This window comes from Diprion similis, chromosome 10 (genome assembly GCF_021155765.1).
Source record: "Diprion similis isolate iyDipSimi1 chromosome 10, iyDipSimi1.1, whole genome shotgun sequence".
NCBI lineage: Eukaryota > Metazoa > Arthropoda > Insecta > Hymenoptera > Diprionidae > Diprion > Diprion similis.
In genome coordinates this window covers 9786748-9810841 of record NC_060114.1, presented here as the reverse complement: position 1 = coordinate 9810841, position 24094 = coordinate 9786748, and the positions used below count along the sequence as shown (strand labels likewise).

The following is a 24094-nucleotide window of genomic DNA, read 5'->3' as shown; positions in this document are numbered from 1 at the left end:
CGTACCGTGAGAATTGGTGGAAACTCCAAGTGATCTTGGTATTCAGGGGGTTAGTCGAGTAAGAGTAGTATAGAATGATTATTTTATTTAATGTTTTATTCCAAGTAGAGTAATGGACGGAACAGAATGAACCAAAACGAATTTGAAAATCACTTTAAAACAAAAAAAAGTTTTCAAATCATTTTATAAAAATTGACTCCTGTACGTCCGTTTGAGTGGATGGCTGTAGAAAACTATTGTCAACGGTGGTCACGTTTCTTCGGCGAACGGAATATCCGAAGCACAAAAACAAAGAATTTTCAAAATCGTCAATATATTCTCCAAGCTTCTGTCGAACAGATTTTTGATAAATTGAAATTTGCCTTAGCCGTTATTTTTTTCATTAGATTTCGTGTTTTTATTTCCAGACCATTCGAGAGCGTTTTTATCAATATCTAAAAAACAAAAAGTCGAATAAAAAATCCGTCCTACAAAAGCTTAGAAGACACATATATTGACGATTCTAAAAATTCTTGGTTTTTCTATTTCGAATATTTCGTACACCTAAAAACGTGATGCCAATCGTTTTCAGCTGAGCTCCACTTGAACGAAAGTACAAGAAACAATTTTAAGAATAATTTGAAAAGCTTTTCAGTGTTTTAAAATAAAAGTTCATTCCCTTACAACGCACCATCGCGATCGCCTCCCTTGCCCACTCGCTGCGAACACCCACGTTGTTGGTTCGACTTTATTCCGAACCGCAATTCATTGTCAGCTCAGCTTTCGATGGTGTAGGGTAGTAGGAGTCGACCTAGCGCCAATGCAAATCTCTCAAGGTATTGCAGCATACCCTGTAGGTATACGTGAGAGGCATTTGCCGGGTAACAGAATAGATCTTACCGTTATACACGCAGGTCACGCATTTCAGGCATCCGCTGCTGACTCCGGCTTTTTGTCGTTCCCCGGATCTTGAATCATAAAGAAAATGAAAATTTCAGACAACTGAATTTTAAACACCGGATCGTGTAACTGGGCAATGCGTATTGTACTCAGTGACTCACTATATATATATATATTTTTCTTTTTTTTTTTTTCTTTTTTTTGTTATCAAAACTGAAACTAGTTTTATTTGTATAGAAATTTAAGGTGCTTATGATCAACGTATCGTTTGTTTTTCTTGTAACTCGCGTCGCTGATCATTGGCACATGAAATTTGATAAGAAAGGAAACTCGGTCCAGTTTTGATTGCGAAAACAAAATTTCAAGTCATTAGGAATCTATTAATGAACATTACTGTACATACATATGATATAAGTCATATTCAACTGGAGAACAAAGAAGTGAATAAACAAAGCAACGACATTGTACCTTAACTATAATTCTTTTGTACAATAGAAAAAACCCTGAACATACGAAAAAACTGATCTCCAGCAATGTTCAATATGGCTCGTTTTACGTTTTGAAATACGCAGGTAGAGGCGCTATTGGTTTATAATACGATAACAACCTGAAATCAGTGATCCACAGACTACACTTTCGTTTCGTTTGGGAGTCTAGTTGAGCATAATAGGAGGTATCATGTTCACTGTCAGTTCAGATCTGCAAATCTATTAGTTGTTCAATAAATCTATACCTGCCACGAGGAAGAGAGTGAAGAAGAAATAGAGGATGAAGATAATGCTGAATCAGAGGGTGGAAAGATTCTCTAAGTACACTCAAAAAGCATCGATACATAATCTAGTTTCAAAGGAAATGCTTTGAAGTTTTTTCAGCAATGACTCAAGCCTTGTTATTCAAGTTTACTACGATGCGTAAGGTCTGTTGGAATCAAAACGCGATTTCAATTCTATACAAATCATCTGTCAATGAGTCGAAATCTCTGAATTCAATTTCATCGCCAGTGATCGTCACATAACTCGTATATAGAATCGAACTCGCATTTTGTTTAAGGCCAAGAACAAGTTATCCGTAAGGTTAACGCATTAATGAATATTACTGTACAGTTGCAAACTCACGATTGCGTAATACGGATATCGCAAAAAGTCGGTGACGAATCGTCAGACATTCCAAATGTGTACTCGGGCGTGTTACATAATGATAAATACCTTTTGCAAAGTGACATATCGGTTTTACTTCGGCACAAAGATCTTGAAATTTCTTTTACACACTACCGAATGGTGTTGCTGCAAAATATGTTTCAAAACTAGACCCATTAAACCACGTACCGAGATTTCGAAATAGGATAATCGACTGCGCGATAAATATGGTGGCCATAAAACTATGAGGTGGGTGGATGGTCAAGTAGATAATAAAGATAATGACTTTTCTCTCTCTCTCTCTCTCTCTCTCTCTCTCTCTCTCTCTCCTCGTACCCCTCCATCCTTCTGGCGTTGGTGCCGCGTCAGAAGAGTTCGATGGTAAGTAGTGACTCCCCCTGCTCCCAAAGGCGAATTCTAGGCCGGTCACTTTTACTTTTCACTCTCTCAAGAGCCGGCACGACGCCATCCGTGCAGCGCGCACAAACTCACTCATGTACTGTTCTCATACGACGACGCATATGAATTTTGAAGAAAGATCATCTCACGCCTGCAATTTTGACTCTCCAGTTCCTTTCTACGAACAGCATTACGTCTATACTTATTTGGGGGGTGTCATGTATACCTATATATATATATATATATATATATATATATATATATATATATATACACATTCACGCGGGTACACGTTACATATAAACGATAAATTCTTCCCACGCTGTTGTTCGCCGTTTGTATATAGATACAGAAAAAAAAAATTGATAAAAAAGTCGAAATTAAATCTGAATAAAATATGATATTTTTTGTTTATACGAGAATTTTTAATGGAATTTTTTTTATTGTTATATTTTTTTTTGCATTATAGAAACACCGGCCACTCACTAACCTAAGGTCAACCATTTAACATATTAATTCGCCCTAAATTTTTCTAGGAGATAATAAAATCTACGAGATATTTCGACAGGCATCGACTGAAATTATCGATACACGTTCTTTACTTTGTATTTAAATCCGATAGACATCACCTGATGAAATATACTGATATATAATTAATGGATGAAAAGCGTTACGGCGGGTTTTATTATTATTTTAAATATTTTAATTCCAGTAAAATTCGTACAAAAGCTGCAGAACGTAGAACGAGGTGTCCTCCATACTTGCCGATACTCAACCGTTCACCAAAGCTGCAAGCTGTTCAAATAAGATTCTAACCTGCCGAGACTCCGTCAACAAATTACGATGTCGATTCTATAGTTATACGTAGAAAGAAACGTTTGAAACGATGCGGAGTTCGTAATTATTGTACCTTGGAGCTTATTACTGCACGTAAAACATTCAATCAAAGTCAGATTTGTAATATTATAATATACATTATTCGAAAAGTAGAATTTAAGTTTCAGTTTATTTCTGATTATACTACATATTAAGGTGTTGTTAGGTCCAATCTGACGTGTTTAATAATACATCACATGGTATTAAAAATGTTTATTAAGAATATTTCTGTAAAAAATGTCTCGATGGTCACATATTCAGTCGTCAACTACGATTATCGGTATCGATCTCTTTTTTCCTGCCCAGATTTTCAATGTAACATGTCATTTATATACTCGATCAGGGCTACTAATATTCTATATCTAGGATAAAAGTGCTTGGATATTGAAACGTTTCACATATCCAGATATACATAATCACGTTTATTCCTTCGTGTCGAGGATCTTTATTTACCGCAAACGGTAGCTCATTACATCAATATGTATAATATGCAACGTGTTATAATTAGTTTATAATATACACTCGATTTTTTCACGATCAAAAATAACAATAATTACGATTAAGTACCGAGCGTTGAGAAAAGGAGGAAAAGAAACCGTCGCACGTTTACAGGAGAAACCAGTTCGTAGTCAAAGAACAGTTAAAATTGTTAAGGCAGCATGCTGCAGCGGTCGGTAAAGTAGATTAGATACAATATATCGTAAAATGTAAGAGATATTCTCAGACTTCGTTTCTATTGTATAAAAATAATTCAACGGTGTTATGTTATTCGTATATTGAACGACGATGACTGCATGATTTATACATGAACGTACCAAACTGCGGTCGATAAAATCTCTACGCTTTAAACTCCTCTGTTATGAACATGAGCATTATGTACGGTGATGAAATCGCTGCACAGAAAATACCACTACGGCACATCACACCTCTCCGCCGATAACGACGTCACCTCAACGATGCGTTGGGATCGGCGATAAAACTTAGGTGTATGTGTGACGTCGTGGCCTTCTCTGCGCCGCATGAACGCTGGTAATGATGATCGTGACGATGCTGTTGAGGATGATGACGGTGACGATCGGATGGCGATGCCAGCTTCTCAGGGGGATGCCAAGCATTGAATTATGCCGATAACGATTAGCGTCAAGGGTGTCGTGTCGTCGTCCAAAATCCACGCGTCAGGAAGTTTCGAGTGGTCAACCGGTCGCTTGTTACACCCACCAAGTAAGGACTCGCCGATCGAAGAGTGAGCGAAGGAGGGATAAAAAAAAAAAGGAATTAACTCTATGTCGAGACACAGTGAAATAATCGAATCGGAGAAAAGATATGATAATAGAATCGCATGTGAGAAAGATCGTGAAAATAAGCCAGACGGCGATGTAGTAGTGGAAGTGGAAATAGACAAGGAAATAAACGACGATAAGCGAGCTCGTCAAGAGAAAGTACGAGATTAAAGTTTGAAACGATATCGTAACGAAACATCGTGAAAAAATTACTGTTTTCTAATTTTTACAATAACTTTCAATGGAGTAAGATTTCGAAATACGTATATGTTTTTTTTTTTTTAAATAACGGTTTACTGAATTTCAAACAATTCCAAAATCGTGAAACGACGGTTTTTCCTGAGCATGAATCGTTATTACGATAACGTTACTTATTGTAACTTCGACATATGTAATGAGAAAGTGACGAGTGATATGACCTTCTAAAATCAAACGAGGTTCTACTTCCAAAAGGATATGAAAACAATTGGAAGATACGTGAGATAATACTTCTTGGCAGTTAAATTGATTTGTACTAACTACAGGGTGTCATTTGTAAAACGAAAGAGATTATCTTATATCTGGTACTGACAATGAGACACGTCAAAACTGATCTAATCGCGGAACGAATTAAAAAAAAGAAACCCAGAATCCAACGTCAAGATCGTCACGTAGAATTAATATTTAAACAAGAAGCTAAGAATAATCTGACTTCGTGAGCGATAAGTTTTCGAAATCATAAATTAAAGTAATGGAAAATAAATGGGCGCTGTTAAAAACTAATAACAAATAAACAGGGCTTAACTAGGAAAAAAATATGCTCCGTTTGACTGGACAACCTGCGTGAAAATTTTTAATTCGTCGAAGAAATTTTACTTGTGAAAGAATTATTATCTTGATTTGAGAAAGAGCTTAAAGTTAGTATGTTCAACGTGGCAAAAACTGGAAAATAAACTCAACTATTTCGCAATATTGTAACGATTTTGCGGAACTTATATTTGCAAAATATAAATATATTCCCTTCATTTACACTGTTTATCCAAGAAAAACTTCAGACAATCCTGAATTAGCGGATTTAAAAAAAAAACAAGTGAAGTAAATCACGTATTACACTCGGTTGGATAAAGGCTGCAGAAAAGAATCGTCTGCAAATTTATTACCACGAGGAAACATTGAAAATCTACTTTTCCCAACTTTATTAGTGATTACATAAGCGCAATATGGACTGAGGTAACGACTATACATATAACATGGCGTACGAAAATGATGACTTTCATTAAAGAGAAAAGGAAAAGAAAGAAGATAAATATAGCAAAATAATATGCAATTAAAATTCGATCAATCACGTGATGTGATTACGATTACCTGACACAGTTTGGTGGTCCGCGGAAATACGATTTCCTCCTTCGAGCCATCGAATGAATATATTTCATTCCGAACGTAAATGATTCTCGACTTCAAGTACCAACGACGATAGATGAAAACTGATGCAAAGAATGCCACCATCAGTGGCATTATTCACGCGAATTCTTTAAACCGAATAAAAAAAAGTAATAAAATTTTTTCTCAAATCACCGATAGACGCAAAAAATGATCCTACAAAAGATCTGAGGAACACGATGTTCGTACAATTGTATAATTATATAGAACAGGAGTGCAGGCTCTTGATTCGATGACGGCAGACGGATGACTGAGATTCGTGAAGACGCATTCTCGTCACACGGTTAGCTAATTTATTATTATTCTTTCGACTTCTCTCGTTCCCCACCCGCAACGTCGGCATCTTGGTCTTGCTCTTGGTCTTGGTCTCGGTCTTGGTCTTGGTCTTGGCCGTCGTCGGGCGTTGAATTACCATCGCATGCAGGTCGGTCGGTCGGTCGGTCGGTCGGTCGAGTTCCTTCCTCGGTGAAGTTCTCAGCGTCGTCAGCATCGTAGTGGTGCCGGTTCCCTATCTCGTTATTCGAATACGAGCACGTTTCTTAGAACTCTATACAACGCCTCGTCGAAAACAACGCTGGCCACCGCCGTCGAGCGTCGCCGCCTTCTCTCTTACGTTCTACCTTATATGATGTTTATATATATACAATAAGAATAAAAAAAGAGAAACATGGCCCACGACGATGAGGTATGAGGTTGTACCGTCGTGATCGGTAAGCTCAAAATATTCATGCAGCATCTGCGCCGTTGCAATGCGTCGTGTCAACGATACTAAAAACCGTGGAGGGGGGGATACGATAGTTCAAGGGAAAACGAAAAATCACAATCGATCAATTCTCGACCTGCTTTGATGTACGAGAAAAAGTTTTTTACAAAGCCTGAAGGGTTTCGAGAGAGAAGAAAAGATGATGCCGATATATATGTGGGTTGATTTGTGAATTGGACTATTTTCGAGATTTTATTTTTATTTTTTGGTAATCCGTGATTTCATATAGGGAACACGTATTTTGATTCTATGAACGTCTGATGGCGAGTTTGAAGAGGGATTCAAAAAAAAAGAAATGGAACTTTTATAATTTTCAAAATTTTTTAAATTGAGTTACTTGGCCATTTTTTACTGAGACAAGACATTAATCCGGAAAGTTTCGTTAATTTCTTGCGCTTAAAGGACTGTGAGAGACGTTTAATCGGTTCGAAAAGTAGTTGAGTATGTCACTTTTTAAAAATTGAGAGAAATTTATTTGAAAATTTAAAAATTTCAATTTTTTTCTCCCACGTTTTTGTAAATAATACGAATTCCTAATTAAAAGTCACGAACGTATTGCAATCGACAAATCAACGGATACCAAAATCATTTCTTCCCTTTGAAACACATCAGGTTTCGTAAAAAACTTTTTACTTCACGATTACTTACATTTCATAGAGTAACGATAACGAGAGATTACCTGACAAATAAATTCTACTTTTACTTAGTTGATTTCCCACGATTTCTAACTTTGCATAGCTATATAATTTCTCAAGATGACAAAGAGATTATTTTTTTTTTTGCACAATCTTCTTATAATCCTACTAATTTCTTAGATTACAAGATCATTTCAAACGATATTGACACCATGATCCCTCGTTCGAAACACCACTTGATTATTTCTCATCCTACATAGCAAAAAGTCGAACAGTTAATTGCAAGAGCTACCTAACATAAATATTTCCTTATACGCATAGTAAAATATATGACGGCTGTACTCAGGCACTGTTATACCTGACTACACAAGTACAGCCACAATAAATTAAATACCGCCAATGAGTTTTCTAACGGTATAAGATCGTTTCATCTAATACAGTCTCTCCCTATTCTTCCAACTCTCACCGCCTGCACCGATCTCGGTAACGGCGAAGAAGACTTGAGACAACCGAAGGAGACGTCTAACCAACCGACGTCAACTTCTGCTTAAGAAAACCCCGCGATCGACCTCGCGAGTCACGCGAGAAAGACGTAACAGTAACCCTAATTGTAATTGTAACCTAGAGCGATGCTAGCATAGCCACTCTATCCCGTCGTCAAACAGCGACGATAAGGCAAAGCAGCGTTGCATTCTTCAACCTTTTTGCTTTTTTTTTTTTTTGTTTTTTTTTTTTTTTTCTTTTACCGAGACCATCCACTTATCAATATCGTGTTCACCTTTTCTGCCGACCATAGAGACCGGAACTTGGGCTTCGTTTCGAATCACCTCAAGAAACCCCCCCCCCCCCCCCCAAAAAAAGAAAAAAAAACCTAAGACGCAAAGACGTTAAGGTCAAACGGGCATGTAACCACCAGCTGGAATGGCACAACTGTAATCATCCCCGGGACCAAAGTTGAGCAAACAGTTAAAGAACGTAGGTCGGACTGGAGGTCAGGTTTAATGACTTTTTACGACGAGGAACCTGCGACATCGAGCGACTTGACGTATCCTGAGTGTTGCGACTCCTCGACGACGCGACGGTGGTACTGGCTGCCGTATCAGATCGCTTTAGAAGGTAGATATATCTGCCTTTTATACAACACTCAGCAGCCAAGTCGATTCTACATCAAACTGTCACCCACGCCAATTGCCCCCCCCCCCCCTTCCCCCACAAACCCCCATACAGCATCTATCTCCTCTTAGGAAGGGTAGCTTTTTGCTAGGGTGACGTATAATGTGGTTGAAAAGATGGGTGAATGGTAGACCGATGTTATGGATGTACTAATCGTGGTGCCGGATCTGTGTGGTGGATACACGCAGCGTTCCTTTGAATGTATTAAGATATTTGTTCTTATTTAATCGTTACGTCATATACCCATCAATGAGGGAACAATAAGTAGTAGAAAAAGAAAGTTAAGAGAAAAAAAAAACGTCAGTATCTTTTGAGAGCATAAGTGAGTTGGCATGATGAAGCAAGTCTGTTTTTCGATGTGATAAGGCACCGAAGTAAGTATGATGATATTGATCGACTTCCGTTGATCGACAATCAAGAGTCGACCATTGCAGTCGTGGATTTCAACTGAATTTTACACTGCTGGTTAGAAGGAGAACCAAAGCATGTAATATAGAAATAATAATATGAAATGATTTCACTGACTGCTTTTCATCTCTATCAGCCTTTCTCACCTTGACCACCGAACAGCATCCAACCGTCCACCAAAGATTCTCCTAAAAAGGTATCGAGACGAGTATCGGTTCTGTGGGCAGCGTTGGCGAGGCTATTACATGACGAAACGAATTTTCAATACCGAATACCTGCAGCGGGAAAAGCAAATGCTGTGCATATAAAAAAAATGGTAGGATGCAGAGTCGAGGAAGAAAAAAATCTAGTGGCGTTGATATAACAGCCAGGGATTTGATAAGTTGAAAATTGATTCTTAGCGAAACGCATCGTTGTTTTCCTTCTCTTTTCTGTCCTTAAAATAATTGCCCCGTTCTTATTGTGGATCCAGATCAATAACGTTGATCATCGGATAGATAAAATTATATGCGGATGTAGTGAAGTTGGTCGGTTCTTAAGTCGACGAGTAGTCACGCGACGTCAATCTAAGGTCCACACGTATATTACCCCTGCCGCAGGTACAATTGCCTTAATTTCCCTATCTTTTCAAGTCAGGATCTGTAACATGAACTGAATGCTGATTGATTCTCAAGACGGTGAAAATCACAGTATTAATAGATCCTTCATCGCATTGAGACGTGACGTCGTCGCCGGTAAAGAAGAAAACTTGTTTGACCAACATTTATTAAGGGGGAAACTTACCTTGAAAGCCTAAAAAGTAGGTGATTCTAAAGTCTTTGTAAATGTTGGTAAGCTCTAAGGATCTTTTGTCACTAGTTTGAACTACGTCTGGTAATTTTCTCACGTCATTTAAACCCCAACTAATCGAGTTATTATACCAATTCACGTTGGTAATTTGCGTACATTCTACAGAGGTCGCAATTTTCATCTAAAAGCAACAAATTTTTTCACTGTTTAAATTATTTTTAAAAACATGAATCTAAATCTGCTCATCAGAATCGAAAATTTTATGTTTAACGCGTTGTTTGAAAAGTAGGCATCGTATTTCACCATTTTTTGCAATCAAAAAGGATACTTTAAAAAAAAAAAAAAAACAATTATCTCAAACGGTAGATTCATGTTTTTAGAAATAATCTGAACAATGAAAAATATTTCTGTTTCGTTGGATTTAGATCACAACTGCGATCTACGAAGCGTATTAACACCTGCGATGATACGTAGGTAATAAATCGATCAATTACGGTTCAAATCCCTTAAAAAAAATTACTATACCTACTTCAAAATAGTGAATAAAAAATCCTCAGAGTGTAAAAAATGTCCGTTTAATTCTTCCCTGTCGAAAAAATTCTCGAAAACCACTTACTTATCGGCCTTCAAAGACAGGTTCTCTCCCTTGTTTCCTGGCATTACGAATAATTGAAGATTGCATAGTTTGAGAATGAAACTTTACAGTGACAGATGTCACGCGAGCTAGCGAACCGTACCTACACGCTCGATATTACAAGAAATTATACTACACAAAATTATACCAGACTAACACTAAGTCATCCACTTACGAGGCTGAAGTTAGTAAAGTTAACGTAACGAAACGTGAGGGAAAACTGCATTGTTGCAAAATTTTAGGATGACTCTCAAGGAGTTGGCTTTAAAAAACGTGATTAAGTTTTGTTTTTTATGATTAGAAAATCTTAGACAAAAACCTAAAGTTGCGAAGTAACGATTTTTCATGCATCGAACATCCATCGTTGGAGTAACATTACTACTTTCAACATCGTAAACACTTTATTAACGTTATAAAACTACAAAAATTAGTACACAAAATTATATCGTTGAGAAATAATTTTGTTTTTCATAATTCTATGTAGTATAATATCACGTAGTGACTAGCGTGTAGTAATCATACCTTACATAACACGCTTTTTATTGTCCCCATTAAACGTCTAATATATATACCCATCGTAATACCAATAAATAGAATATAAATGGCATTAAATCGCTACCTCTGCACACCATTGGTCCAATCATCTTTCTAACCGATGCATTCGATCGTTACAAATAAACCCCCTTCTTACATCCTTTTCCCGCTTAGATATAATCTGTTGGGTACATCTGCTCAGAAGATAACATTAATTGCTCAATATACTTGCTAAAATATTATCTTCCAATCGTCTAAAGATTGATTTAGTTTATACCTGGATCGCCACGTATTCCCAGTGTGAATCTCGGCAGGATGCATATAATACGACGACATAAGTACATACCAGCAAGCTCATTTATTGGTTAATAAGCGCTATCCGTTCGGCGAAGGAGAGATAAAAAAAAAGAGAGAGAAGGCATCAGGTAAAATGTCTGTATACGTCTCACTCATGTTCAGGAACGAATAAGTGACCCCTGTGTACGCATGCCTCACGTGTAACACAGCCTGCCCCCCCCCCCCCCCCCCGCCACCACGCCACCACGCAGACCAGAGCAGCAACTCAAAGATAACGGAAACTTCAAGGCACAACTACGCAGAACGTGGTTGAATCATAGAGTTTTTTTGTTGACAAATGCTTGCGGTTATGTAATCTCGAGTACGCGAAGCGGAATACATCATTGCAGGTTCTACATTATCGATTGAGATCGAGACATATTGTTGTACGAAACTGTTTTCCTGTTCATTGAAAAGACTCGAAGGGTTCCAACGTCTCGTTTCCATCTCAATTTATCAGTTTGAACGAAGGGTTCCCCCGCCTGACGTAGAAGGAACGTAGTGAGCAACGCCCTTTAAGCGTGAATGATTGCCACCACCAGGAGTGAAGCCCTCTCCTGTCGCATCAGCAGCATGATGCAGCTAGTATAGTGCTAACACACGGGATGACGTAACGTGAAGCCTGGAATCATTTAGCTACGCCGGAAATAATAATCACCGTCACTCTCCCTCCAGCATTGGATATATAGTGTGCAGTACTATTTAATAATACCATGGGAAGTAGGACTTTATTAGAGGTGTTGGTTTCAGAAAGAGAGAGAGAGAGAAAGAGAGAAATTACTTCCCAAGTATCAGCACCGTACTATATAATTCGTACGAATCATCAACAAGAATAGGAACTGATTCACCTACCGGATTGTATTGATATAAACTGATATACTACGCTGATAAAAAAGCACCAAAGAATAAAAGTACCTACAAGCAGCTAGATCGGTAGTGATAAACGAATATATATATATATATATATATATATATATATATATATATATATATGTATATATCAGTTGCCTCGAATGAAATCGATCATATTGCAATTATATGATAAGTATAAGGTACACCTCTTCAGGTTGATTCTGAAACTGACGTAGTATATCTACGTTATGGATTGGTAGTATCGCGATGTAAACCAGTAGCGGTGAGAAGTGTAGAAGCGCTGTTGGTTTATAATCAGTAATACTAGGGTAGGGGTAGGTAAATCAGTATCCTGCAAGACACTGTACTGTCATTCCAGAATCAATCAACCACTATTGTGATTCTACAGACACGGCGATTGTCGATTTAAAAGAAAAAAAGAAAATTAAAGGAAACGAGAAAAGAAACCAGCATCGGGCACCATGTCAAAGGTTGTCGTGTCTCGAGGGTCAACGCGCGATTATTGTTATCATCGTTTTCATTATATTATTATAGTTGTTCTTGTTATAATACCTACAATTGTTATTATTATTGTTATACGTATGCATATTCACGTTGTATAATGTATATATGTATGTGTATTCGTATCACAATGGTTTACATATTGCGTAAAACAAAGAGGCAAACTCCTTGTTGGACGCGATTTTTTATACAACAAGAGCGCGTCTTTTTATACGCGTTTTGTCACGAATAACAAAATTGAAGGTAAACTCACGTAATGTCAGATTCGTTTGCGACAGCGCGTGCGCGCCTAGGAGTTAAAAGTGATCTTTTCCGTACTCCACGCATGCGCATTCGTCGACTCGCTCCACCGCGTCATAGAAACGGTTAAAACACGCGTGAAAGAACGCGTAAAACATGCTCGCGTTATATATAACGGAATATTATTCAATACGAGTATTGATATTTGAGAATTTCAGTTTTTTTCACCCGATGTTTCCAAGATCAAGATCCAATCTTCTTGTGTTTCTTTTTTAGGTCTTACGTGTACAATCGATTCATGAAAGAGGATACACGTAGCGTAGCTGAGTAGCAATCAGTCACAAAAGCTGCTAGATACCGACCGCCAAATCATTGTTTGGAGATTGGCTAATGCCGGGAACAGAAAAAAAAGTGACGCGCCTTGACAAGGTGGCTTCGCAACTTTACAAAAGTGTATGTACAGACATTTTACGGGTGTACAAGGTATGTACCTACACATCCCTGTGTGTGTGTGTGTGTGTGTATGAACGATATCTAGGGATACCTTGTACATGTAATACACACATACAACGATCCGTATCCATCCAAGACCGAAGTGCCGCAGTTCCGGGTTCTTACTTATACGGTGTCTTAGACTTTTGTACGACAGGTGGTGGGATTCGGTGTTTTAAACCTGCAACGTTAAATCGAAATTCAACGTAGGATCTGCGCTGGGAGGAGGAACTGGTATGCTTGAACGGTAATTATTAATCTTAAAAGCTACGAGTAACCTTGTCGAATGATTATAGCCACTCCTTACACATCCGGAACAAGACTATCCAAGAACCACGCTAGGAGTTCAGACCAAGAAGTAATGTTAAACGATATTGGATAGAAAATAATGATGATCAACAATATTATATATATATACAGACAAATGATGATCAAATTGTGTTAGATGTTCGAAAATATTGCGGACGGATCGAAAGCCAAGAATAAATTAAAGTGAAACTCTTTAGATGTCCTCCGGCATCGGCATTCCTACTATACTATCATATATATATATATATATAAGACACGAATTAGTCGAGCGCAAATCAATGCTTGAATCTCAAAAATTTGGAAGTAGCAGCGAAACTTGATTTTTTCACCTTCGTTTTGTACCCAATAACACTATAAGGCAAATGTCCAAGATCAAAAATGCCTGGAAAATCCGAAGAAATGATAAAAATTAATGGAAACAAATAAAAATTCTTCATCACTTCGTAATTTTGTATTCGCCATTTGATTAACCCCCTTCGAAATCCAATTCTAACGGTTGGACATTTTTCTATACACAATGGACGGAACTTTAGATGATAGCATTTGACAACTCATTCGTTTTCCCTCAAATCGAGGCGTCATAAAATATTTGTCGACCTGCGATCTCCGAGATATTAAATATAGTGTAAGACGAAGCATTTTACCCGAGGTTTTACCTTCGAAAAAATCGGTATCCTAGGTATAAGGATAAACTCCCGACGTCCTCGAGTGGACGGTAGTGAAATGCTGAATAATGCCCGTCGAATACATGAAAGGGAGGGAGTTTATTCAACTATTGTTCCGTCAAGTAGCCGATACAGAAAAAAAAATAAAAATCAAGTTTCTTTGAGGCAACCTACATAGCCTACATATACACAGTGTATGATGAAGTAGATCATCAGGGTGGCCACAAATTTTTGGGAAAAAAATTCCATGACATTTCCAGTTTTCCCTGACATTTTCCAAGTTCTAGTAAGTTACTAAAACCTAAATCGTTGAGCTTATTAACTCTATATTTGGTTAAAATTCAATTCGAATTGAGGAAAAATATAACGTCCAAAAAAGTCAATTTGAGGCAATTTGTTTTCTCGACGAAAAAAAGTAAACTTATTCCTTAAAAAAATGATTTCTAATTCCGGTGATATAAAATTAATATTTTCAGTTTTTTCCATGACCAAATTAAAAAACCCCTGAAAATTCCAGGTTTTTCACAACCCCTTTAAAATTCCCTGAAACATCCAGATTTTCAAGATTTCCCATGTATGTAGCAACCCTGTAATCATCCATGTCGGCAAATAGATTCTTCGATAACTGATTTCTGTATACAATATACAATAAACTTAAAGAAACAAAAACTTTATACACCGGAAGATCAACTCCTCAAGAAGGTGAGAAACAAAAATTTCAGCACGAAATACTAAACGAATACTAACAATGAATGTTAAGAAATAATAACTTGGTTACACCCGTATAAGTATCTCGGCAGGTATTGTATCCGTATAAATAGGTTAACAAAAAATTTCAACTCCTTACTCATTCCTATATATTATAGACTCTCATACAAGCGGGATCAACGCTGGGCAGCATCTCTCTCTATCTCTCTCTCTCTCTCCATCTCTATATATATATCTATCTCGCACGCACGCGCGATCCGCCTGTTTGGTCCGGCGTTCGGGACCCCCTCTGATATATACGGGGTGATTGTCCTGCAGATCGCAAGGGTTTTTTGTCCCGTACGAACACGCGCGAGCGAGATAACCTCGTCGCTCTCGCCCTCGCCCTCGCCCTCGCCCTCCTCCTCATCCTCATCCTCTTCGTCGTCCTGGTTCTCTTGCTCCTTTTGCTCCGACTCGCGGTGTGTATAGCCTCTTATTGACACGACACGCATTCATAGACAGCAAGCGAGGTGTACGGAATACCTGCGTGTACGAGATACGTGCGTGCTAGGCTCAGTCATGTATGCAGGCATTGTGCCTACCTTACTTGCAAACGGTATTATGCGGAGGTCTATACGGAGTGTCCATAAAATCACGGACCAAACGGATTTAAATTGGAATTGTTTTTACCCCCGTAGTAATGCTTGGAGTTCAATTTTACTGCATTTATTTTTCCCAATGAAACATCGAGACACGTTTCACAAGTAGGTATAATTCCATGCGCTATAAGGATATTGTAGGTATAATAATAATAATAATAATAATAATAATAATAATAATAATAATAATACAGGGAAGATTCGTTGAAGGTGAACATGGTTCAACCAAATTTCAATAAGAGACTGAAGTTTTAACGACGTTATAGTAACAACTTACGTTTCGAAAAAGAAAATCGTCATTTCAAAAGTGTAAAATCTCTAAAATTCAAGAAAACATATGAACACAAAAGTTGTTGATATTTTGAAAACTTGACGATTTCAATATCACCGTAAACTTGTAAAATAGTAATTCTTCCCCAAAAATCACTTCAGAGTCTCATAATTCAATCCAGGCTTCTTACCGGGTGTATAAAGATGTAACATCGGTTGCCTACGTGCCGGCGAAGCGTCGTTAGCATCGTTCACTTTCAACGAATACCCCCGGTATGAAGGTGTGTACCCCTCCACCTATATTTATATGTACTTTTTCATCGGCGTATGACGAATAATACGTGTTGGTATGCGGGTACTATTAGAATTGGTATATAATTTATCACGTCGCAGTGCATGGAGTAAAGATGAAGACGAAGATAAACTCCGATGAGGAGATATTATTTTTTTTTTTTTTTTTTTTAATAAATGATGAAACCTGGTGGCTCCATCCAACAACGCGAGATGGTGAATTGATGGCTAATTGTAAATAATTCGCTGAGCTATTCCTGTACAATCGAAACTCTTTTCGATCAGCCTCGACCGATGATGAGTTAAGTGAGCCTGAGTCGATCTAACTTAAGCTTGCATGGTAAATCACACCTCTGAGAAATCCGTCCAACCACGTTGCATGTATATATAATCTCAAGACCTTGGCACATCTCTCGTGCACTAATTAATTTAGAGATTACAAAAAAGCTATTCTTATCGAACCCAGAGCCTAGACTGTAATTCAACGAACTTATCTATAGATACAGATCAACGGTACTATACACCCTTACAGCCATACGTTTTAGCAACAATAATATTATATGTATATATAAGAAAAAATATATATATATGCTTGTCAAGTTTGTCCTTGACTAGAAATATTTTATGAAAACGAAAGATAAGTCAGAGGCTGGAGAAGAAGTTAATGTAACCATACGTTTTTGGCAAAACTCGTTATTTAGCTGCTTTGAGAGTGTCTAAAGCTCAGTAAACTCTTATACAGTATTGAAGCTAGTATTAATTGAAGAAACTAAACTTCTTCAAAGTCATTTTCAATCTACAAAATAATGATCTGTCATTTAACGTTTAATTTTGCTAACGTTGAGGCAATGATGCATTTTTATCAAAACCCGTTTTCAGATCGTGAAGGTACGTTATAGGCCTATAAGAAAACGGAAAGAGTTTTATAGTATTTTGGAAATTAAATACTTCCAAAATAATAATAAAGTTGAAAAATAGGTATCTTAGTCTTTACAATAATCCATTACATTAACCTTATCAACTCCAACCTCACTTTCATCAATCAATTAAAGTAGGTACGTAAAATTGCTGAAAATAATCGACTATAGGCACAAGAATCGAACGGAGTTGAAATTTCGAATTTGAAAAGGTCAAAAAGCGCCAAATTCCGTATTTTTTTAGTGGCGACACTTATCGTTAAAGTAAGAAAATGAAACTTTGACGAGACATCAAAGTGTCGAATGGTTCGAAAGCCGACTTTTTCTCCACCTTTTGTTCCCTTTTTCCCAAACCAGTGTGAATTAAACAACTTCCTGCGCATTAAGCATACTGCATCCAAGGGTGCCGCAAGCACATGATAATACTAACATACAAGAAGAGTGTGTAACGCAACAAATACGAACTCGCATAAATATTGAATGGCTTCTGTATATGGTATACCGCTACGGTAGGCGTTATTTATTGATTTGCAAAGCTTGAAAGTCGTGTACGGGTCTTCTGTTATTGATTGGCAACGTTTAACGCCACGGCGAGTAACAAAACAATGGAAACGCCCCGAGGCCCGTCAGGCCTGTCCGAGTAAGCCAACTACTACCACTACTACTACCACGACTATTATCGTCTAGCCGAGAAAACAAGGAGGAAAGTTTTACCGGGTCGGATGATTATTGTTATTATTATTTGAAATGGTAACGACGATTCCAGTTGTTTCGTCGCCGTTAATCAGTCAAGAAGAAAAATAGCGTGAAGAGAAGAGACCACCACTACATTTAAAATCAGTCTTCAGCAGCGTATTTGATTCTCGATTTCATCCGTTCGAGAGTCGAAATTTCTGCTGCTGTACTCTCAGAAGACGTTCAAGAATATGTGTAAACAAAAACGTTGTCATTCTTCAGTAGTTATCGATGAACCTGAATATATATATACATAAAATAATGGATATAACAGAAATACGGAAAATTTATATATACATTGATCGACAACAATGCGAGGGACCAAAAGCAAATAATAATTTGTACAACAAGTGTTATCTACACTCCACACAATCTCTAATATATATATATATATATATATATACCTATTTCAAACGGCATAATTATTATTATTGTTTATTATTATCCAAGTTATTGCGATATCAGGACGATTAGAGATTACAGGTGAAAAAAAAGAGGCCTACTGTTGTAGCGTAAAATTTTCTCGTCGTTTATCACACCGTGGAGTGCGTAATTGTATTATTGCTAACTTAATTCTGGTACATACAAGACGCTGAGAGTCACAAGTGAATTGCGGCAGTATATTCATTTCGCACAAAATCAGTTGCTGTTGAATTTGATTATGGTAGATGACGCGTCACACCTACGCGTGGTCGACGGTTCACCGGGCAATTGTAAATGAGAGGTCTTATCGTTGAAATAATTCCTCATCATTCTTAAGCGGATTATCTAATTATATATAAAAATTATTTGCGGAGCTAATCACCGGTTTTTAATCCAATCTTGTATCACTTGCGGAAATAAATAAATAATAATCGCCGGTGCGGTTGATATCCGATCTCCTCTGTGATGAAAATAATTTTTACAATTTTTTACAAATCTTTAGAGAATTTTTTGGGCTATAAATGTGCAGAATTTCTCATTAAAAGAAAAAAAAATTTGTAGATTTTCATGAAATTTTTTTTATCTCTTCGGTAAAGAAAATTCAATTCAATTAACAATTCTTCGCGAAAAACTATGCATGTTTATAATTTTTTTTACCAAATAATATGAAATATTCCAATTTCAGTAAAAATTTGTAGAAGTAGAAATTCTCATTTTCACGCTCTCGGAACTTCGACTTGGTGTTTTGCCCTTGTGGAACTTTGCGCGTCGTCTTTCGGACCATTCGAAACTTTGATGTCTCGTCAAAGTTTGATTTCCTTGTTTCAAGTTTCACCATAAAGAAAAAAAAGAAATCGGAACTTTCCAAACTTTTCAAATTCGGACCTTTAACCCCGCCCCAATGACTTTTGTATATTAGGCTGTAATAAGGCTATGAATATTCACCAGTTCGGCGATGGTTCCCAAATCAGACAATGAATATACTGACTGGTAAAGTCCGCATCTGCACCCGGTTTATGGTCATTACCTGGTTCTCAATGTCAATCAATCACGCAGGCACAACTGGCCGTCTACGTTTAGAAACAAGTGTGTTTGAAAAATGGCAATCATCGTTCCAGTCAAGGCGAAAACCATGAAAGAGAACAGCTTAACTACAATTTCCTGGGTCACGCTCTCGACGAATGGTCGTTGGTCTGTTTTGACGTTCTCCCATCCCCCATCGCATGCGTGTTGCTGAGAACGGAACGATATTGGCGTTACATGTGCTTGAATATACCGATTCGTTGGGATAAGAAAAAGCAGCAACCGTTTTACGAAGTTATTCAACGAGTATCACGAGCCGACGCAAGACCAGATTTAAATACACACGTAATACATATTCATGATGCATTTGTGCATAAGCTCTTTCTTACCTCAGAGATCGATGGTTGAGCCTCGACAGCAACTCGGCATAAGCTCAACGCCAGACAACGCCAATTCCCAGTTTTTCCTGACACTATGTTTAATTTTTTAAAACTATCCTGCGACACCGATCGATAATATTTATACTTCGGGAGGAATTAAAGGGCCCGAGGTAAGTTGACGGAAAAAGGGGAGCGGAAAGAGACACCACGCGACACTGCACAACTTCGAAAGAATCCACACGTATGTACGTCACACTTGCGCGTATTATTGTTACGACGCTGTATCAGGCTTAGGGTTGAGTTAGACTTCGGTAATATTGTCACGCACAAGAGAATTCCCCGAATGTAAACCGCCGCCTCCGTCACCGTCAACGGCACCGTCACCACCACAACACGACACGACGCGACGCGACGCGAAGCGAGACGACGATACAACACGACGCAACCACACGCTGCAAAGTTGCCCGCGCGACTGGATTTAAGCCGCGGGGCAAGGCGTCCGCGCGTTTCCAGCGCCACCCACGGAAGCCGACTCGACTACCAAGAGATTCCCAGAGAGAAGCCTGAAGCACTGTTTTTCGTGTCTGCCATTTCGTAGCGCCCTCTGACGCGGAGTAGAGGAACTAGTTATCGAGGTGTACGGTCGGTAAGCGGCCACTGTCGGTAATCGGCCAATACTCTACCGTATATAGCATTACGAAATCAGCAAATGATAGAGAACACGTTTGTGGTTATCAATAGTAGAGCCGACTTGACTAGCAAGATATTCGCCAGAAAGAAAACTGAAAGAATGTTTTTCGTGTCTACCATTTCGTAGCGCTCTCTGATGTGAAACTAATTATTGAGGTGTACGGTCGGTAAGCGTCTACTGTCGATAATCGGCCAATACTGTACCGTATTTAGCATCAAGAAAACAGTGGATGATAGAAAACACGGTTGTGATTATCAGTAGGCGAAAGTGAACAAATTGTGAATATTCACTGCTCCCGTGATGCTCAATACGGCAGAATATTGGTGGGTTATGGACAGGTCCACTTACCGACCGTGCATCTCAAAATGGCGCTACGGCTTGTGAAAATCAAGTGTTTGTAGTATTGCAGAGTCAATGCAAGATTTCTTTGGATTGATTAATAAACATGATTAATAAATACAATTATTTACCCTGCCGTAGCAGACTATGCCTATTTATTTTAATGCAGATTGATTTCCAGAAGCCGCATAGCAATCTTGTTATGGCCTCTGCATTCTGCTTATGGCTTGTGGAATTTTTTGTACTACTGTGCAGCAATATTCCGTAGACAAAAAAACCGCTGATTTGTTGAAAATGATTGAATATATATATTTAAAATCTATTATCCTATTAATAGTAAATTTCCTGTATTTATCTCGAACAAACTGTCCGATTTCCTCCTGTTTCATAACGTAAGCTCGTTTGTAATGAGTTGTAAAACTTAATGAAAAATCTCATTTTTGTTCGTCTTTGCGAACGGGTGAAAACTGTCAGCAGAGAAGAATCTGTGTAAAGCATAGTCACTAGGATAACTGAGCTTTCGCTGAAAAAAATTGTCATTTGAATAATTTGGACTATGTAGGATATCTTCGGTTTGACGTGCGTAACGATTATTTCAAAGCCCCACTGTGTTTTCACTTTTACCATTATGAATATTTTCTCCCATTTTGTACTCGGATAAATGATCTATAAAACCAGTAACAGCTAATTGATTGTGGCTTTGTTTACAATTTTTGGCACAAATGTGAAGTACAAAGTAAAAATTAACCACATACTTCTTTCATACTGAAATATTAACATTTTATCGCGCAATAACTGCCCCAATATTCATAAAAAGATGACTTAACGGCTTCGATTCCTGAGGAGGAAATATGAAAAACAAAGGCTGCTCCGCTCAGAAAGATCAGAAGATTTCCAAAGGCGCGTTTCATCAAAATAAAATGTGATCAAATCATACTATACATTATTTCACATTGGATCAGAATTCGAAATATCATTTTTGAATTCAGGGTAAAATAATTCAGTATACTCCAGACCACTGTTCACCGCACGTATGAATTGAACTTTTACCAAGAAACCAATTCATGTAGAATCGATACATTTTCTTTAAGATAACAAAACAAAATGTGACGATGATGCTTAATCTCAGTAAGTGAACGAAAAAATAAATAGATATAAGGCACTTGATATGGTATCTTTGTTAATGGCATTTTGAGAAAGCACGTTGTGGCTCTGATACGTCAATTTAAAAATTTTAGGTGGTAAAAATACTTACCAGAAGTGAGGAATGTACGCCCACGATAGGCGGAGTCAGAGCAACTTATTGCACGGAGTTCTTTACAGAAGAACACCGACCAACAATTCTCGTCCAAAATGAATACTTTATTTTATGTATAAAAAACGCCTTATTCTCCTACATCAAAAAATATATAAGAGTGCCCAGTTAGTTTCTCACTTTATCTCCTGTATTATATTGTCATGTAACAAATTGATCGATGTATCGTGTTATCTGTTCTGTCAATTTTGCGTGTCTCAAACCTCTGAGCGGCTTGTGTCTAATTGTGTCAGAAGATCATAGGCTATAATTACGAATGTCAATGCTTGAATGTAGGATGAGAGCGTCTGTGCATCGTCTATTATTTTTTATTCTCGACATTGTGTTCACAAGAAATGACGAGACAAATTTTAACTGCTACGTATCGAGATTCGGAAAATAAAATATTGAAAAATGTTGTTGTTTCGAAACTAGTCACAGGGATAAACCATATATATTACAGCACAGTTCGCGGCAATTAAGAATAACCTGTAACAAGTGACCCGATCAATCAATTTGCGAAAACAAAGCGAAACCTAAATCCATCATCTAGTTAGCAATAATAAAAGGTGCCCAATAGATATAATTTTTAATCACTTGGTAGTCCTGAATTGTCAATTAGTTCACCGTTTAATTTAAACTGATACTGAATTCTGCTCACTTGTCCGAATCGCTTAGTTAATACTCGTGCTTATTTCGTTAGTATTTCATCATTCAACTTGCATATTTTTTTATCCATGCACCATAAGCTTCCGGTATATTCGGATGAATAATTTTTCTGACGTAGACAGTCTGTATCGATATGAAATATTTTTTTTTCGAAGAGTCAATTGTGTGTAACAAGGGTACGTTAATTCAAAAAGTGCCTCACTTCACGGTTAGACCTAACCAAATGAGAAGGGAACCACCTATAAAGCATGAAACAGCCTGGAGACGATAAGAATACATTTTTATAATTGTTTGAAAATTCTAAATCGTACATTTGAATCAAAATTCTAAAATGAACATGATTGTTTACTAATTACAGAACTGCTAAACTGCAATATTATACACGTTCACACCTTTTGGTAGATCAATTCGAGTTTTCTGTTTTCGTTTTTCCTGAGTTAGACAAAGACATCCGAGTACCTTCCTCATTACTTGGCAACATTGGTGAGTTTGCACGTGTTTAGGTTGGCAATATCTACACAAATCTTCGATTTTTCAACTACATATTAAATATCGCAACGCTGTTTGACTTTCGGTCGAATAATTTTTTTTGCGATCTACCCATTTTTCAGAGAGTACTCAAAATTACAAATTTTGCACGTGGCTGAATATCATGGCACTGCAGCCTGCTAACTATAGTACAGAAACATTTTCCTCCGTATAGATACAATCCACAAGAAAGTAAGCCATAGTTTTACGGTGAAAATGAAGAAGAATGGTGCGTGTTTCAAAGAATGGAGAACATTTTGGACCGAGTACAGGTAACTATAGCGGCGTTTATGTATTTGCGTGTCAGACTCCGTTTTCAATATTTCCGTTGGCCATTGTACAAGTTGACGTAACATTTCGCTGCAAGTGTCAGTAAAGACATTCAAACTTCTAGTCCTGCAGTTACGAGCTTAGGGCGTTAAGTAGCTGGTGGTATTTCTTCATACCATTTGTCACGAAATTTTGCACCCGCATTCGTCAACAAGTGTACCTTTCCAACGTTAAAATTTTCAAAAACATCTTCCTTTCTACGAAACAGGTTTCCAAGGCAACAGTAAGCAATGCAACAACTAGTTACGAGTTACGCTTTAATAATTGTCCGGTAAAAATGACGCTTAATCAAATATCTTACCACACGATCATGCAATTATCTGATCTCGATCTTCGTTCCAAATAAACCAGGCCACTGTATGCAGCATGCTATACTAGTATGTCGGTGTACTCATGCGGTGCCATAACTTGAGTATCGGATAACAAAGCGCATCTGGGTATTGATACTAAGATCTTCGCCGATTTTCCGGAACAAGTCGTCCTTTCGAATGCATAAGTTTTGAGAAGTCGAAGT

At 37.7% G+C, this 24094-nt stretch overlaps 1 protein-coding gene across 7 annotated transcripts in view; it reads right to left on the bottom strand.

The window, feature by feature from the left end:
* The window catches only part of LOC124410745 (protein shank), a 60878-nt gene extending 40660 nt beyond the window's left edge, over positions 1 to 20218 (bottom strand). For 5 of the 7 annotated variants that reach the window (XM_046889328.1, XM_046889334.1, XM_046889337.1 and 2 more), the window contains exons 1-2: positions 19739 to 20217; positions 880 to 947 (exon numbers count right to left, since the gene is read on the bottom strand). The gene's annotated coding sequence lies outside the window, so the exon portion shown is untranslated. Of the gene's footprint in view, positions 1 to 879; positions 948 to 19738 lie in introns of all 7 variants that reach the window. The other 2 variants (XM_046889336.1, XM_046889338.1) reach the window with 2 other exon arrangements.
* Between the last annotated feature and the right edge of the window lie 3876 nt (positions 20219 to 24094).